Source organism: Chrysemys picta, chromosome 7 (genome assembly GCF_011386835.1).
Source record: "Chrysemys picta bellii isolate R12L10 chromosome 7, ASM1138683v2, whole genome shotgun sequence".
Taxonomy (NCBI): Eukaryota; Metazoa; Chordata; order Testudines; family Emydidae; genus Chrysemys; species Chrysemys picta.
The window spans coordinates 43,643,982-43,656,184 of NC_088797.1; positions in this window are offsets into that span (position 1 = coordinate 43,643,982).

The window sequence follows — 12,203 nt, forward strand, 5'->3', positions numbered from 1 at the left end:
CAGATGTATAATCTTAAGTATTTGCAAAATGAACACTCTTCCAATTAGCAGAGAGAAACAATGCCATGTGATTTATTTGTCCAGTAATAGTGGCTTGAAACTTGAATGGTGAATCCTCACAGTAAACTGATTATGAACAATTGCCAGACCAAGAATTATTTTGGGAACAATGAATAAGTTTGTGAATGATTCCCAAAGAAAAAATGAGGCAAACTGGTCAAATGAATTTGCAGCATATTGTTTGCCCAGCTCTAATTGATAACAATGTTTACTTTCTTTGTTCTTTACAATTCATTTGCAATTGCAAGTGAATGAACAGAGGCAGTATTGGATGTAGAAGTAATTATAATTTTGGAATGGGGATCATTTTCAGCAGCCACTGTACAAAGAGAGAGTTTAAAAGTCAATTTTGGTTTTTCAGAAGAGATCTGTGGTTTTTACTTAAATATAATTTCATGAACTTGATGCAAAAAACTGATGTAATTAATTACAACCAAACAAGTATCTGCTAAAAGAATCTTCTCAGTCTCTGATATGACTCTGAAAATTGTTTAATTGTATAATGAGCATATGCAGTAGAAAGTGCCCTGAATTCTTCATGTGCACATGAGGAGTACACAGTGCATGCATGTGCAGTTTCAAGCATGCATTTGTTGGTTTAAATAGTTTGTAAACTCATCCAAAAAAAGCATCCCCTAGTGAGTAAAGTTAGGTTTGAAGGCCATTTGCAGACGACAGTGGCTAGACAGAGGAGTCTGATGAAGCCCTGCTCTTGTGGAGCTCTAATGTGGAGCCAGTCTGTTGTCATTTCTCAGAAAAAAGTAGAGGAATCCCATCTTCCTAAAATTTCATTACGTCTTAAAAAATGCTCTCCATAACATTGACCAGTATCGTGTAGTGTAAATGACCATAAACAGTGAATTCTGAACTATACGTCTCATATAAATGAACAAAATATCCTTGCTTTTTTAAAATATGTTCATTTATTCGCTAATTCATAACATTAAGTAATCTGCAATGGTTCTTCCTTAGGGTCACATAGCAAGTGTGAAAAATCAGGATGGGGGTGAGGGGTAATAGATGCCTATGTAAGAAAAAGCTGCAAAAATCGGGACTGTCCTTATAAAATCAGGACATCTGGTCACCCTATTCTTCCTTAATTAGTGTGAGTTAGCAAGATTCTGATGTAATATTTCAAGTAAACATAAGTTTTTAAATCAGAACATAAGTTTTTTTTTGTCAGAACAGACATCTCAAGATTCTTAAACTACCACTGTCTGTTCTGACAAAAAAAAAAAACATGCTTAAATGCCCTTACTGCATATTAAGTGGTGGGACGTTTGTCCAGCTTAATAGAAAAGGGAGTTACCCTTTTAATTGCAAGGGTGGCTTGGCCAGCAGGCTGGAAGAAAAGCCCCCCACTCCTCCTTGTGGGTAACTGCTCCACATAAGAAACAGGAAGGAGTCTCTGGCCAGGTCTGTAGGGTGACTTGTCCACACAGGTGACCCGAAGATTGGAGGGAGGTATTTATACCCCAGATTGTGCCAGCAAAAGCCCTCTTTTGTATGGAACAGGCAAGCAAGATTCACCCTTCCACCCATGGAAGTTTTGTCATGAGCCACTGCAGGCATTAGGCTTGTCGTTCTTTTCTTGGGGTGCTGGGAAGGAAATGTTTCCCTTACTGCCAGATTGGCTGAGACGAGATGAGTTTTTTGCCTTCTCCACAGCAGATTAGGGCCTAGAGCGATAGGAAAGGAGGATTGGGATAAAAGGTCAGAACTCACTATGTAAGGTTGTGGCAGATGTCCAGTGCAGGCACTCCATAGGGAATGCCTGCAGTGATCAGATAAAATGGATTGATAAAGGGTTTAGAGAAGGCATTCCTTAAAGGAGCAGAGAAAGGGGGTACAATGCTCTCTTGACTAGAATGGTGGGGAGTTAGCCCCCCAACCCCCCCCCCCTTTACCCTCATATGTGGGGGTGGCAGGGTTCCAGCAGTGGTTTTGCTGGGACCGGAATGGGAAAGGACAAGGACTGTTAGTATATGGGAATAATTATGGAATTGCCTGCACTGTACAATTTCATCTCCCAGGTATTCCCAGATATGTAATAAAGTTGTGGATTAATTAAAACCACATCTAGTGCCTGCTGTCCTTCTTCAGCCATAGCTGGACAATATTGCAGCTTTATTTCTGATTGGCCATCCTCATTTTGTATAATTTACTTTATACTTAGAGATCTTGCAAACTCAGTACTGCTGATCCCAAGCATTCAAAAATCCTCAGACTGACTTTAAAATACCATAATTTTTAAGCCAAGAAAGTTTGGGTGATTTTTCCTTTGTCTTTTGGTTTATGAGCCTTTAAAGTTCACGCATTTAATTTTCAAGCTTTTCTCTGCAACTACAAGGGCTAGAAACTTACCGTAAGTGAAAGCTGAGATTCTCATGCAGTTTCTTGATTCCAGCAGCTGGGGTTTTAAGAAAAACACCAAATATTGTGAGACTCTCAATAAAATTGTGAGACTTGGCATCCTTGCTGAGTTTGGGTTGCAGGAAGCAAACTAACTTCTGAAGGCTTGCTTGGAGGCTGGAGTTGGATGAACTTCAAATTCCAATGGAAATGCTACCTTCTACCATTGTCTCTACTTCTACCTCCCCCACCTAAGAGCTATGAATAAGGGAATGGGGTTTGCTGGGGGAAAAGGGAAGGATAGAGGGAGACAGCTGGTAGAGTCTGTGTATAGTTCATGAATGTTGTAGCTATGGGAACAATTTTCATTCCTGTGCGAAGTATGAACCCAGCCTAAATTTGAGTGAGTTCATAGCTTAAATGTTCTACCCAGCTCTATTTGTGGCATCAAAACCACTTCCCCTCTTAGTTCTGTGTTTAATGAATTGTGTTTTGAGAAACCCTTAACAAACTTAATACTGCAGCCTAAAATCTATATGCTTTCCTCACCAGGTTGCATAAAGAAATCTAACTTCCACTGGGGGACGAGACAGAAGGGGAGAAGTGAGGGCCTTGGTTATCTAAATTTGATTTAATAATTATGCATGCATGTCCTTTTGGTAGATACAGCCCATATTGGTTTCCCTAATCATCTGGATTATCAGCCTACTGTGGTTTGAGGCCTAACTACTGCATTGTGGCAATTCATTTATCTCTGTGCATCTTTTGCAAAATGCAAGTCTGTACTCCAACTTTCTAAATTAATTTTCATTTCTGGGTGTTATAAATCCATTTTCACACTGTATGATATAGGTGTATTACTTTCAATATTGTTTCCTGCCAGGTCTGATAAACTTTAATTAAAGGGAGTAGAAGGTGGGGGGCAAAAGAGTAGGGGAGGGTTTGTTTTTTTTAGAGTGAGATGTAAAGCTGTGTTCCTGACCACTTGTGGACATTAAGCATCCTCTTGCACTTTTTTCAAGAGTTTTCCAGTGTCATCTCCAAATCCAGATTGGATAATTCCATCATGCCTTAAATTCTTATTATAGTTTTAATTGAATAAATTAATCTTCACCTTTGTCCTGATTAGCAGAGTTCTTGTGCTGTGGAGTGTTTCTGACACATTTCCTGCCGGGGTGGCTGCATTTCAGTTATGAGGTGAAGTGATTCTGCTCTACAATGGCCTGGCCTGTCTGTCAAAAACATGCATTAGGGCAAAAAAGATTAAAAACTATTGTACAACTCATGATTGACTATATGCCTCATCTACTGGGTATGGAAGAACCATGGGGAAATATCCTTGGAATTGTTTGCAGCCTGAGAACCAATTGGGAGTCTCAGCAACTCATGCAAAATCCCTGCCTCTCTTTGTGCTGGATTGGGCTTCTCCATTTTTCTGGCACCATGGCTGGCTCATTGGCCAGTGCTGCCTTGGAGTTATAGTTACACATTACCTATTTTCCCCTTAGAATAGTGGTGGTGAAAATAACTGGAAACTAAATGTTTAAAAGGGCAAAATTAACTTCTATGGGAAATATACAATAAATTGTGTGAAGTCCTGAAGCCTGCCCCCTTTCCAGCTGGCAACACATCTCAAATTTCTCAGACCTCCAAATGGATGGGTCTTAATGTTCCCCTCTGCAACCTGCATTTGCACTATATTGCACAGAGTTTGTAGATCTGTTAGTACAGCAATCTTTTAGGGGAAAAGATACTATATTAATATAAAAATATTATCATTAAATGGTTGCCATTCAGGCCCTATCTTTGTGTTTAGGGATTGGACTGAGTTGGTATTCAATCTGATATACTTTCACTTCTCTGTGGCACAGTTAGTTTCTGCTGAACCTATGCTTTATACAGTTTCTTTCTTCTCTTTGTATGAAGTAAATACTGCAAGTGTGACCTGTTGCAATGCTGCCAGACTGAGTCTGCAGACCGTTCATAGCCCCAAGACATATGAAATGCCCTGTTCATCTCCTGGGTGTGCTAATTCTGAAATCTATTAACATCATTTTAAATATTAATGTAACACCGACAGACCCCGGTTGTCGGTGGGTGGGATCAAATGTGGGACCTCTGGAGCTAAGTGCATGAGCCTCTACTGCATAAGCTAAAAGCCAACTGACTATTATCTAAGGCTGTAGAGCAGATTCATAATCTCTCTTTCTCTCTCTTGTGGTCTCGGTGCCACTAGATGGGACAGAAAACCATACCCAGAAGGTATGTGGGTTATATACTTCCCCTAGCTGAGGAAGCGCATCCTGAGCTTCAGAGACTTCCAAGTTGAATCCTGGACAAGCCCCCACTTGTAACACCAACAGACCCCGGTCATCAGGATCAAACTTGGGGCCTCTGGAACGTAGTACATGAGCCCCTACTACATGAGCTAAAAGCCAACTGGCTATTAACTAAGGCTGTAGAGCAGACTCATAATCTCTCTCTCTCTCTCTTCCCCCCCCCCCCCCGATGGGACAGAAAACCACACCCAGAAGGTATGTGGGTTACATTAACATGCAATATTGCACTGCTGATCATGTTAGCAAAAATGTCCAGCTGCTTTGACACCGAGGTGTCCTTGTGGCACCTTAGAGACTAACAGATTTATTTGGGCATAAGTTTTCATAGGCTAGAACCCACTTCATCGGATGCTTGAAGTGAAAAATACAGGAGCAAGTATAAATACATGAAAGGATGGGGGTTGCTTTACCAAGTTTGAGGTCAGTCTAATGAGATAAATCAATTAACAGCAGGATATCAAGGGTGGAAAAATAACTTTTGAAGTGGTAAGAGAGTGGCCTATTACAGACAGTTGACAAGAAGATGTGAGTAACAGTAGGGAGAAATTAGTATTGGGGAAATTAAGTTTAGGTTTTGTAATGACCCAACCACTCCCAGTCTTTATTCAGGCCTAATCTGATGGTATCCAGTTTGCAAATTAATTCCAGTTCTGCAGTTTCACGTTGGAGTCTGTTTTTGAAGTTTTTTTGATGAAGAATTGCCACTTTTAGGTCTATTATTGAGTGACTAGAGAGACTGAAGTGTTCTCCTACGGGTTTTTGAATGTTATGATTCCTGATGCCAGATTTGTGTCCATTTATTCTTTTGCTTAAAGGCTGCCCGGTTTGGCCAATGTACATAGCAGAGGGGCATTGCTGGCACATGATGGCATATATCACATCGGTAGATGTGCAGGTGAATGAGCCCCAAATGGTATGGCTGATGTGGTTAGGTCCTATGATGATGTCCCTAGATATGTGGACAGAGTTGGCACCGGGGTTTGTAGTAGGGTTTAGTTCCTGGGTTGGTGTTTTTGTTGTGCGGTGTGTAGTTGTTGGTGAGTATTTGCTTCAGGTTGGGGGGCTGTCTGTAGGTGAGGACTGGCCTGTCTCCCAAGGTCTGTGAAAGTGAGGGAATCATCCTTCAGGATAGGTTGTAGATCCTTGATGATGCGCTGCAGAGGTTTTAATTGGGGGCTGTAGGTGACGGCTAGTGGCATTCTGTTACTGTCTTTGTTGGGCCTGTCTTGTAGTAGGTGACTTCTCGGTACCCTTCTGGCTCTGTCAGTCTGTTTCTTCACTTCACCAGGTGAGTATTGCAGTTTTAAGAATGTTTGATAGAGATTCTGTAGGTGTTTGTCTCTGTCTGAGGGATCGGAGCAAATATGGTTGTATCTTAGAGCTTGGCTGTAGACAATAGATCATGTGATGTGGTCTGGATGAAATCTGGAGGCATGTAGGTAAGTATAGTGGTCAGTAGGTTTCCGGTATAGGGTGGTGTTTATGTGACCATCGCTTATTAGCACTGTAGTGTCTAGGAAGTGAACCTCTTGTGTGGACTGGTCCAGGCTGAGGTTGAAGGTAGGGTGGAAATCGTTGAAAACTTGGTGGAATTCCTCAAGGGCCTCCTTCCCATGGGTCCAGATGTCATCAATGTAGCGCAAGTAGAGTAGGGGCGTTAGGGGACGAGAGCTAAGGAAGCGTTGTTCTAAGTCAGCTATAAAAATGTTGGCATACTGAGGGGCCATGCGGGTACCCATAGCAGTCCTGCTGACTTGAAGGCATAAATTGTTCCCAAATCTGAAATAGTAGTGTTGGTCGGAAGCTTCCTGTGTGTTAGTGTGCTGTTCGGTGGTGTGTTGGAAATATTCCTTGAGTCGGAGATGTCAAAAGTAGGATTCTAGGTCACCGCAGAACTGTATCATGTTTGTGGGGGTGGTGGGGCAGAAGGAGAGACCCTGAGATATGACAGACTCTTCTGTCAGGCTAAAAGTATAGCTGGATAGATTAATAATATTGTTAGGTGAGTGATTGGAATAACAGAGACTTGGTGGGATAACTCACATCACTGGAGTACTGTCATGGATGGATATAAACTGTTCAGGAAGGGCAGAAAAGGTGGGGGCGTTGCATTGTATGTAAGAGAGCAATATGACTCCTCAGAGCTCCAGTATGAAACTGCAGAAAAACCTGAGAGTCTCTGGATTAAGTTTAGAAGTGTGAGCAACCAGGGTGATGTCGTGGTGGGAGTCTGCTATAGACCATCAGACCAGGGGGATGAGGTGGATGAGGCTTTCTTCCGGCAACTAACAGAAGTTACTAGATCACAGGCCCTGGTTCTTATGGGAGACTTCAATCACCCTGATATCTGCGGGGAAAGCAATGCAGTGGTGCACAGACAATCCAGGAAGTTTTTGGAAAGTGTAGGGGACAATTTCCTGGTGCAAGTGCTGGAGGAACCAAATAGGGGCAGAGCTCTTCTTGACCTGCTGCTCACAAACAGGGAAGAATTAGAAGGGGAAGCAAAAGTGGATGGGAACCTGGGAGGCAGTGACCATGAGATGGTCGAATTCAGCATTCTGACGGAAGGAAGGAAGGAGAGCAGCAGAATACGGACCCTGGGCAGGATCCCCTCGGAGAATAACATGAGGGGGAAAGGAGTTCAGGAGAGCTGGCTGTATTTTAAAGAATCCTTATTGAGGTTGCAGGAACAAATCATCACAATGTGTAGAAAGAATAGTAAATATGGTAAGCGACCAGCTTGGCTTAACAGTGAAATCCTTGCTGATCTTAAACACAAAAAAGAAGCTTACAAGAAGTAGAAGATTGGACAAATGACCTGGGAGGAGTATAAAAATATTGCTCAGGCATGCAGGAGTGAAATCAGGAAGGCCAAATCACACTTGGAGTTGCAGCTAGCAAGACATGTTAAGAGTAACAAGAAGGGTTTCTTCAGGTATGTTAGCAACAAGAAGAAGGTCAAGGAAAGTGTGGGCCCCTTACTGAATGAGGAAGGCAACCTAGTGACAGAGGATGTGGAAAAAGCTAATGTACTCAATGCTTTTATTGCCTCTGTCTTCACGAACAAGGTCAGCTCCCAAACTACTGCATTGGACAGCACAGCATGGGGAGGAGGTGACCAGCCCTCTGTGGAGAAAGATGTGGTTCAGGACTATTTAGAAAAGCTGGACGAGCACAAGTCCATGGGGCCGGATACGTTGCATCCGAGGGTGCTAAAGGGGTTGGCGGATGTGATTGCAGAGCCATTGGCCATTATCTTTGAAAACTCATGGCGATCGGGGGAGGTCCCAGATGACTGGAAAAAGGCTAATGTAGTGCCCATCTTTTAAAAAGGGAAGAAGGAGGATCCGGGGAACTACAGGCCAGTCAGCCTCACCTCCGTCCCTGGAAAAATCATGGAGCAAGTCCTCAAGGAATCAATTCTGAAGCACTTAGACGAGAGGAAAGTGATCAGGAACAGTCAGCATGGATTCACCAAGGGCAAGTCATGCCTGACTAACCTAATTGCCTTCTATGAGGAGATAACTGGGTTTGTGGATGAGGGGAAAGCAGTGGACATGTTATTCCTTGACTTTAGCAAAGCTTTTTTGCCGGCAAGTTAAAGAAGTATGGGCTGGATGAATGGACTATAAGGTGGATAGGAAGCTGGCTAGATCGTCAGGCTCAATGCTTAGTGTCAGTGGCTCCATGTCTAGTTGGCAGCCGGTATCAAGTGGAGTGCCCCAAGGGTCGGTCCACTAAACTGGGAGGAGTGATAGATACACTGAAGGGTAGGGATAGGATACAGAGGGACCTAGACAAATTAGAGGATTGGGCCAAAAATCTCCTTCCTTAGAGGGGGTTGGACTAGATGACCTCCTGAGGTCCCTTCCAACCCTGATATTCTATGATTCGATGAAGATTGTTTTTTTAAGAGAGTTTCTAGTTTTGAGAGATCATTTTTGATCTTCTCTTGTTTGCTGTATAGGATGTTGATCAGGTGGTTCCGCAGTTTCTTTGAGAGTGTGTGGCACAATCTCTCACTATAGTCTGTGTGGTATGTTGATTGTAATGGATTTTTTACCTTCAGTCCTTTTGGTTATGTCCATTTGTTTGCATTTGGAAAGCTGCTTTGAGATAGCTGGCAAAGCTTAAGCAGTAATCAGATCTTCTCCCCATCATTGTTAATGCAGTAAATTCACTGTGCACTTTCAAAACTAAGTTTTATCAAAAACCCTCGGGTACTAGGAGCCTAAACCAAAAGTCCAGATCCAGACTGTGAATTATCTGAGGGAGAGACTTCCCAAACATGGATGTAGATACAGTGTTATTTGCCTCAATAGGCCAAACCAAAACCCTAGATCTGAACACCCTTAATATTTTTTTCAGCATGAAGTGGAATCTTTAGCTGTCCGGTATTGGGTTTGTAAAATGGCTAAGTGATGAAAACATACTCTTATATAATATATTATTTGGTCGCTACATTAACTGAAAGCATCCTCAGTGATTGTTATTTACTGCCCTTATTCTATACCAGAAACCTCTGAACCTAATCTGTCATTTCAAAGAGCTTTGCTATAGAGAAGTGAGTGGAGGGTTTCAATTTTTCATAGATTTTTGACATCCTAAATCAAAAATTGTATTAAAGTAGGAAATATCTGTTCTAGTTTGCCATGAACTAATCAAAGAGGGAGCTTTAAATGGAACATATTAATACTTACCAGAGGTTTCTCACAAAAGCAATTTTCTTCATTTAAGAAATCTCTTTTCATCCTAGAATATTAAATATTAAATGCTCTTTACTTAGAAGGAATTGGGTTTGTCATAGAGCAGTAGCATTGTGGCATTTTAGAGACTTCTCCATTGCTAAAGGATAATTACAGTTTAATGATGGTGTGAACAGATTGCTAACTGCTGTGGTGAGGTTTCCATGCAGAAGAGAGGAGGAAAGAAAGATCTGAATCACCGTCAAAAGGGTTAAAGTCTGACAATGTCGGCGGGTGGTTGGCACGAAAGTACTTTTGGTTTATAAACCAAATGTCATGACATTTTTGGATTGCTTTCATTTTTCTTGTGAGGTCTTGTTCTGGGCAGCAGTTTTATCACAAAATGCCATTGCATCACATGTATGCCATCTAATGTATGCAGTACTGTACTCTTATCAGCAGAGTGAAAGGATCCGTGCACACTCAAGGCTAGGGGAGAGGGCTGTACTAAGACATTAATTCACATACGTAGTTAGCTGTGAATGTAGAACATACTTGCTTACTAAAGTCACTGAATCTACTAAAATGTATAGTATTACATCTGGGCATAGCACAGCCTGTGTGTTTCTTTAAACAAATCTATACAAAACTAATACACGTTTTAAAAAATATGTCATTGTATAATAGAATTTGCAGTTCTAAGGCCTCTTGCATCCATGAATCTCAACATGCTTTGGAAACATTAATAACCCTTCTTGCACTCCTGTGAAATAGGAAAACGCCTTGCCCGGTCTCTCACTAAGGCTGTGACAGAGCTGGGAAATAGACTCCAGACTCCCTGCATGGTGCTTTAATTTGTAGTGGTGCTAGTGGTTTGCCCGTGGGACATCAGTGAGGTTACTTGTGGACTGCCAGTTGGAGTTTCACCTCTTATAGCATAATGGATTTTTTGTAGTTCTGTTATAAACTGTTTTCATTGTAACATGTCAGTGTATGCAGGATGATACCTCTGTGGTACCGGTGTTTTTAGATAACCCCTATTAATATGTGGGAATAATATCACTGTCATTTTACCATGTGTCCCAACCCTGGTCAAGCTTGTCCTGCTGGATGCTCACCAGGCTGCCGTGTTTGGATCTCAACACAGAACATGTGTATTTTTAAAATGTCCTTCGTCTGGGTTGACTCCAGCACTGTTGCTTCTTTGGGCCTCTCTAGAATGCTTCCTGGGCATAGATTCAGTCTCATAGACTCATAGACTCATAGACTTTAAGGTCAGAAGGGACCATTATGATCATCTGGTCTGACCCCTGCATGCTGCAGGCCATAAAACCGTCCCTACCCCTTCCCTGGACTCTGCTGTTGAAGTCCCCAATCCTGTTTTTAGTTACTTCAATTGGCAGAGACCCTCCTGCTAGAGATCCCTGCCCCATGCTGCGGAGGAAGGCGAAAAACCTCCAGAGGCTCAGCCAATCTGCCCTGGAGGAAAATTCCTTCCCGACCCCAAATATGGCGATCAGTAAGACCCCGAGCATATAGGCAAGAGTCTCCAGCCCGACCCCTGTTAGCCATTATACTATTTACCTACCATTGCTTGGCTTTCCTTGACTACTATGTTTTACCATTAAACCATTCCCTCCATAAACTTATCTAACTTAATCTTAAAACCAGACAGGTCCGTTGCCCCCACCGTTTCCCTCGGTAGGCCATTCCAATATTTCACCCCTCTGACGGTCAGAAACCTTCGTCTAATTTCAAGCCTGAACTTCCCCACGGCCAGTTTATATCCATTCGTTCTCGTATCCATGTTAGTACTAAGCTGGAATAATTCTTCTCCCTCCCTTGTATTAATCCCTCTAATATATTTAAAGATAGCAATCATATCCCCTCTCAGCCTTCGCTTTGTCAGACTAAACAACCCAAGCTCCTCTAGTCTCCTTTTGTACGACAGGTTTTCCATTCCTCTGATCATCCTAGTGGCCCTTCTCTGCACCCGTTCCAGTTTGAGTTCATCTTTTTTAAACATGGGAGACCAGAACTGCACACAGTACTCCAAATGAGGTCTCACCAGCGCCTTGTACAACGGAAGCAGGACCTCCTTATCCCTACTAGATATACCTCGCCTAATGCATCCCAAGACAGCATTGGCTTTTTTCACTGCCACGTCACATTGTCGACTCATAGTCATCCTGCGGTCTACCAGAACCCCTAGGTCCTTCTCCTCTTCCGTTACTTCTAACCAATGCGTCCCCATCTTGTAACTAAAATTGTTATTAGTCATCCCCAAATGCATCACCTTACACTTTTCACTATTAAATTTCATCCTATTTCTGATACTCCAATTCACAAGCTCATTCAAGTCTCCCTGCAGGATATCCCTATCCTCCTCCGAATTTACAATGCCTCCCACCTTCGTATCATCCGCAAACTTTATCAGCCCACTCCTGCAATCGGTTCCGAGGTCAGTTATAAATAGATTAAATAAAATGGGTCCCAAAACCGAACCTTGAGGCACTCCACTAGTAACCTCCCTCCAACCTGACAGTTCACCCTTTAATACAACCTGCTGCATTCTCCCCATTAAGCAATTCCTTATCCACCTCTGGATTTTCATATCGATCCCCATGTTTTTCAGTTTAACTAATAATTCCTCATGGGGTACAGTATCAAACGCTTTACTGAAATCCAGGTATATTAGGTCCACCGCATTTCCCTTATCTAATAAATCCGTTACTTTCTCAAAGAAGGAGATCAGATTCGTTTGGCT